At 33.5% G+C, this 7,500-nt stretch overlaps 2 non-coding genes across 2 annotated transcripts; one reads left to right on the forward strand and one right to left on the reverse strand.

Moving 5' to 3' along the window:
• Window positions 1-1,478: 1,478 nt before the first annotated feature.
• On the reverse strand, window positions 1,479-1,552 carry TRNAI-AAU (transfer RNA isoleucine (anticodon AAU)). The gene has a single exon. It is a non-coding gene; the product is annotated as a tRNA-Ile (tRNA).
• A 3,166-nt stretch (window positions 1,553-4,718) lies between these two features.
• TRNAI-AAU (transfer RNA isoleucine (anticodon AAU)) lies at window positions 4,719-4,792 on the forward strand. Its single transcript has one exon. It is a non-coding gene; the product is annotated as a tRNA-Ile (tRNA).
• The last annotated feature ends 2,708 nt before the right edge of the window (window positions 4,793-7,500 follow it).

Here is a 7,500-nt window from a genome sequence, read left to right on the forward strand (position 1 = left end):
TAAACTGTTATATAGGTAAAAAGATAAATATAGATAGACTCATACATAAATAAATGAATGTCAGATAGATGTATAAATAAATATAGGTAGATGGGTAACTAAAGAAATATATAGATACAGATATATATCAATAATGGGACAACCTACCTAACGAATATACTGTGTGCATCAATGCATGTATATGCATATACATAGATATGTATTTATAATATTTATTTATACATACACACACACACACACACACACACACACACACACACACACACACATATATATATATATATATATATATATATATATATATATATATATATATATACACTGTATATATATATATATATATATATATATATATATATATACATACTGTATATATATATATATATATATATATATATATATATACATATATATACATAGATAGATAGATAGATATAGATATAGATATTAGCATATATTTCATATAATAGACAGATATGAATATTTATACATATATATATATATATACATATATATGTATATACATTTATCTATATGTGTTTATATGTATATATAAACGGCATATTTTCATATAGACATATATTATTCTGCATATATATATATATATATATATATATATATATATATATATATATATTTACATACATATATATGTATGTACGTATATATGTATATGTATATATATACACATATACATATATACGTATATATATGTATATATATATGTATATATATACATATATATATACATATATACATATATATGTATGTATATCCATATATATGTATGTATATCCATATATATGATATATATACATATATATATATATATATATATATATATATATACATATAAACGGTACATCTATATATCATTCTCCATGTTTGACTGCGATCAAAAAGCGAACCCATGACATATAAGCAATTTGATGTGAGGTATATCTATAGTTGTGTGATGTTAAACTGACAACTGAAAATATAATTTTAAAAATTCTAACAAATGTATGTGTCGCTATGTACTCTAGAAATGGGCGGATAAGCGACTCTCTGAGATGTTTATGAAGGATAGGTGTCTCCTCAACAGCCTTAAGGTAAGGCTTTTGTTTCGTGATGTCTACGTGTGTGTGGTTGTCTGAGGATAGGCAAAATAAGATCAAATTACAGAAGTGTAGGTTTTGTTTATCCACGCTTGATTTAGATTAGGCGAAGTTGGCTTTCGATCTTTCTGGATCTTACATCAAAGCACAACAACATCTGAGGACTAATGCTGAGGAGTTACTTTTGACGTGAATATCCGTATAGTTAATAGGCCGGGAGAAAGAACGTACATAAAGCCGTAATAGACCCTAGGTAAAGCTATAGTCAACCTAAAACAGTTCCGTGCTGTTAGAGTGCCATCGCTCATGCCTCAGGTATTTTGTCGGCAACAGAGCCTTATAAATTAGCGTGTTAATGATCAGGCTCAAAAGTATTAGCCATGGCCCGTAAGGGGATCGAACCCTCGACATCCGCGTTATTAGCACGGCGCTCTAACCAACTGAGCTAACAGGCCTCTATATCCTCACTAAGTTCTAGTATAAGATTCTAATTATATTTTACTGAAATGACCTGAAAGCTATAACCTATCACCATGATCGACTGTTTATTTTTTTCAGAATGAGTTGATATGATAGTTACTCCAATCGACTTGCAAATAACTAACTTCTTGCATTAACCATGATAAGGACCTGCCGAATTTCGGCGTCTAAGGATTAGATAACATCAAACGCAATATGTATACATATATATACATATATACATATAAATATATATGTGTGTGTGTGTTTATGTTCAAACACATACATACTCATATGTATATATATGTATATATGTGTGTGTGCACCTCTGATTTCTAATATTTAAGAAATGCAAACCATGAAACAGTTATCCAGTCTCATTTATACATAAATGTCATGAACAACTGTTTCACTTAAAACGTCATAGGGTCATTCATACCCCACTCAGTACTCAGATTCAAATCAGGTATTTTCTTGTTTCACTGGGATTCCGACAATTTTATCTTGCACAGATTAGAAGATTTCTCATTCAATTTAGCGTTTTGCAATTCAGATGATGACCTCCATATTTTATCAAGTCTACATAAATTTAATTGGGAAATGGTTTTTTAACCTCACGATTTTATTTCTCAGCATGTTATTCATCTGTGGTATTCCAGTGTCCAGGGAATCTATTGGGAAATATCACCTGCAGTATGCATACTCAGTATACTTCTGTTCGTGTGTTATTACTTAGTTGTTTCAATGCGGGAGAGAAAGTCCCATCTGCTAATTTCAGATTCTCATACAATTCTTTAAGATGCACATTTCTGGTGCACAGTACGTTTTGAGGGCCGTTGTTCCATATTTCTGTCTAGAGAGTTTAATCTTTTAACATTTTTATCGGTTCTCTTTACTTTTGACTTTCTTACTGCGATCTCTCACTCGTTCAAAAATATAAAATCATCCTTGTTTAACTAAACTGTTCCTGCAACATTCTTGTACAGCGTAATCATGTCCCCGTTTTCCTTTTTCCTCCAAAGCAGTTAGTCCTATAGACTGCAGATGATACACTTTCTAGTTCATATCTCTTGTAGCTGCTCGTTGAAGTATTTGTATATATATGTATATATAGATCCGTTGGCAACGCTTCATGCCCAGCCATTTCTATGTTTAGCGTAACGGGAGATTTACTCAGGGTCTATCCCGGCTTTACCTGTGTACATACGACCAATTGAATTCTTACTTAGCGCTATAGACTTTTCTATCGCCAGGCCTCTTAATTGATGTGCGGGGCATCTAATTATTGCACCATACTTCTCACACAGCCGCTTATCCAAGAGTACCAAGAGACTCACACACACATGCACACACGCACATGCATACACACACGTAAAAACACACATGTACACACATACACACATGCACACACACACATGTACACGCACACACACATACACACATATGTGTGTATATATACATATACATATATATGTATATATTTGTATAAATGTATATATAAATCTATATATACATATATATACAAATACTTCAAAGAGCAGCTACAAGAGATATGAACTAGAAAGTGTATTTTCTGCAGTCTATAGGACTAACTGCTTTGGAGGAAAAAGGAAAACGGGGCGACATGATTACGCTGTACAAGAATGTTGCAGGAACAGTTCATTAAACAAGGATGATTTTATATTTTTGAACGAGTGAGAGGTCACAGTAAAATAGTCAAAAGTAAAGAGAACCGATAAAAATGTTAAATGTTTTCTAAACAGAAATATGGAATAATGGAACAACGGCCCTCAAAACGTACTGTGCACCAGAAATGTGCAACTTAAAGAATTGTATGAGAATCTGAAATTAGCAGATGGGACTTTCTCTCCCGTATTGAAACACCTAAGGAATATCACGAACAGAATTATACTGAGTATGCATACTGCAGGTGATATTTCCCAATAGATTCCCTGGACACTGGAATACCACAGATGAATAACATGCTGAGAACAAGAATGGTGCTGTTAAAAGTTCCATTTCCCAATCAAATTTATGTAGATTTAACAAAATATTTATTGGTAAAAAATATATTTCTTTTAAATGTGCTGATAGACTTTTCTACAAGTATATATATATATATATATATATATATATATATATATATATATATATATATATGTATATATATATATATCTACATATCTATATGCATATATATAGATATATGTATATATGTAGAATGTGCATGTATATATATATATATATATATGTACATTTTTACATATGGAAAACTCACTAATGAACAGAACGCGATGCTAGACGAATTTAGGAATCTAGTTTCATTCACGTTCGGGATGGAGGTCATCAGCTGACTTACAATAACGCTACTTTGATTGAGAAAATTGTCGGAATCCCAGTGAAACAAGAAATTACCTGATTTGAATCATAACATGTATGACTCAATGACTGTTTCATAGTTTTCATTTCTTGAATAGTAGAAATTAGTGGTGCACACACACACACATATACATACATACATATATAGACATATGAGTATGTATGCGTGTGAATGTGTGAATGTGTGTGCCTATTCACACATACACACACACTCACATATATACATATTGCGTATGATGTTATCTAATCCTTAGACGCAGTTATTGGGCAGGTCATTATTATGGTTAGTGGAAGAAATTAGTTATTTTGTAAGTCGATTGGAGATACGTACCTATCAGTAATTATCATATCAACTCATTTATGTAGAAACGAGACTGAATAACTGTTTCATGGTTTTCATTTCTTAAATAGTAGAAATCAGAGGTGCACAGACACACACACACACATATATATACATACATGTATATACATATGAGTATGTATGTGTGTGAATGTGTGTGCCGTTTCACACACACACACACACATATATATATATATACATATTGCGTATGATGTTATCTAATCCTTAGACTCCGAAATTGGGCAGGTCATTGTCATGTTTAATGCAAGTAGTTAGTTATTTGTAAGTTGATTGGAGATACGTTGCTATCAGTAACTATCATATCAACTCATTCTGAAAAAAATAAAATAAACACTGTCGACCATGGTGATAGGTTATAGCTTTCAGGTCATTTCAGTAAAATATAATTAGAATGTTATACTAGAACTTAGTGAGGATATAGAGGCCTGTTAGCTCAGTTGGTTAGAGCGCCGTGCTAATAACGCGGATGTCGAGGGTTAGATCCCCTTACGGGCCATGGCTAATAATATTGAGTCTGTTCATTAACAAGCTAATTTATAAGGCTCTGTTGCCGACAAAATACCCGAGCCATGAGCGATGGCACTCTAACAGCACGGAGGTTCTTCAGCGTAACTGCAGCTTTACCCAAGGTCTATCCCGGCTTTACATACGTTCTTTTTCCCGGCCTATTACCTTTACGGATATTCATGTCAAGAGGAGCTTACCATTAGGCCTGATATTCTTCTATATGTAGTTTGATGTAAGATCTAGCAAGATCGAAAGCCAACTTATATGTTTATAAATACATATCTATGTATATGCATATGCATGCATTGATACACACAGTATATTCGTTAGGTAGGTTGTTCCATTACTGATCTATATCTATATCTATATATCTGTTTAGTTACCCATCTACCTATATCTATATCTGACATTTATTTATTTATGTATGAGTATATCTTTATTTATCTTTTTACCTATATAACAGTATATCCATTTTTATCTATCTATGTATTTGTTCATATTTTTATTCTTCTTTGTAAATAGATAAATATATAGATTAATAAATAAGTACATACTCATACATGCCTTCATACATACACACATATATACATATATAGATATATATGTATGTATATATAATATACTCACACAGGGAGGGCCTATAGACCCTGCCGACATCTACCTTTGCGGTAATTGCAAATAAACGTAACTGATACAGGAATGTGCATATACCTTCGATCAGGCTCTTTTGCTGGTGTAATACCAGAGCTTTGAACGCTGGTACTGTAACAAAAGGGAGATTCTGACCCCTTGGCAACGCTTCATGCCCAGCCATTTCTATGTTTAGCATAACGAGAGATTTACTCAGGGTCTATCCCGGCTTTACCTGTGTACATACGACCAATTGAATCCTCACTTATTGCTATAGACTTTTCTATCGCCAGGCCTCTTAATTAATGTGCGGGGCATCTAACTATTGCAGCATACTTCTCACACAGCCGCTTATACGCCCATGTTTAGAGTACCAAGCGACTCACACACAAGTACACACACACACACACATGCACACACGCACACGTACAGTACACGCACACGTACACACATGCACACACACACACACACATGTACACGCATACACACACACGTACACACACACAGACACGTACACACACATTCACACACACATACACATATGTGTGTATATATATATACATATACATATACAGTATATGTATACATTTGTATATATATAAATATATATACATATACACACATATATGTATATATATACATATACATACACAGGAAAGTACAAGTATATATGAATATACATACGTAGAATGCATTAGTATAGTATTTCATCAAAGCTGTAAAAAGCTGAAATAACTGAATAGAGAAAGGGAATGGTCTGGAGGACGGACATGAAAGCAACAAAGATCTGCAGGTGACATTGTTTCTTTCAACGAGTCAGCAAATTAAATACAACAAACGTAATACATATATACATATACAAATATACATAGGTGCATTTATTTAGGTGATTTATATGGAATTTGGGGCACCAGGGAGGAGTTCAAGGAAAACTCCTCGAATGGATGAAAGACTTTCTGCTTGAAAGACAAAAGCAATTAGATGAAAACAACTTAAAGGAGACTTATATATAGAAGAGCACCTGAAGGATCAATCTTTGCAGCGACCATGTCCATTTTTTCCTTCAATGGTTTGCGGTCAAACGTCCGCTCGGGTAGCTTACCTGAATAGCTACCTGAGCAAAAACACAAAGGAAGGTCATAAACGAAGAATCCGGCCAAAGCCTCAAAAAGGACATCGAGACCTTATGTACGTGGAGTTGTACCTGCAAAACAAAATGTTGGCAGAAACATGAAGAGGACATTTATGTGTGAGAAACAAAAATATGACCACCATAAAGCCTAGTCTTGGCTACGCGGCAGTGGTGTGTAGCCCCCACCTAGGTAAGGGTATAAACAAATTAGAAAGACTTCAAAGAGCAGTTACAAGAGATATGAATTAGAAAGTGTATCTATAGTCTATAGGACTAACTGTTTTGGAGGAAAAAAGAAAACGTGGCTACATGATTACGCTGTACAAGAATGTTGCAGGAACCGTTCAGTTAAACAAGAAAATGTATTTTCTGCAATCTATAGGACTAACTGCTTTGGAGGAAAAAAATAAAAGAAACGGGGAGACATGATTACACTGTACAAGAATGTTGCAGGAACAGTTTAGTTAAACAAGGATTATTTTATATTTTTGAACGAGAGGTTACAGTAAAAAAGTCAAAAGTAAAGAGATCCGATAAAAATGTTAAAAGAGGAAGCTCTCTAGACAGGAATATGGAATAATGGAACAACGGCCCTCAAAACGTACCATGTACCAGAAATGTGTATCATCTTAAAGAATTGTATGAAATTCTGAAATTAGCAGATGGGACTTTCTCTCTCGTATTGAAACAACTAAGCAATAACACACACGAACAGAAGTATACTGAGTATGCATACTGTAGGTGATATTTCCCAATAGATTCCCTGGACACTGGAATACCACACATGAATAGCATGCTGAGAACTAGAATCGTGCGGTTAAAAGAACCATTTCCCAATTAAATTTATGGAGGTCATCAGCTGAAATGCAAAACGCTAGATTGAATGAGAAATCTTCAAATAATTGCGAGAGAAAACTATCGGAATCCCAGTGAAA

Source organism: Penaeus japonicus, unplaced genomic scaffold (assembly GCF_977035675.1).
Source record: "Penaeus japonicus unplaced genomic scaffold, GWHDUDI00000001_assembly GWHDUDI00000010, whole genome shotgun sequence".
NCBI lineage: Eukaryota > Metazoa > Arthropoda > Malacostraca > Decapoda > Penaeidae > Penaeus > Penaeus japonicus.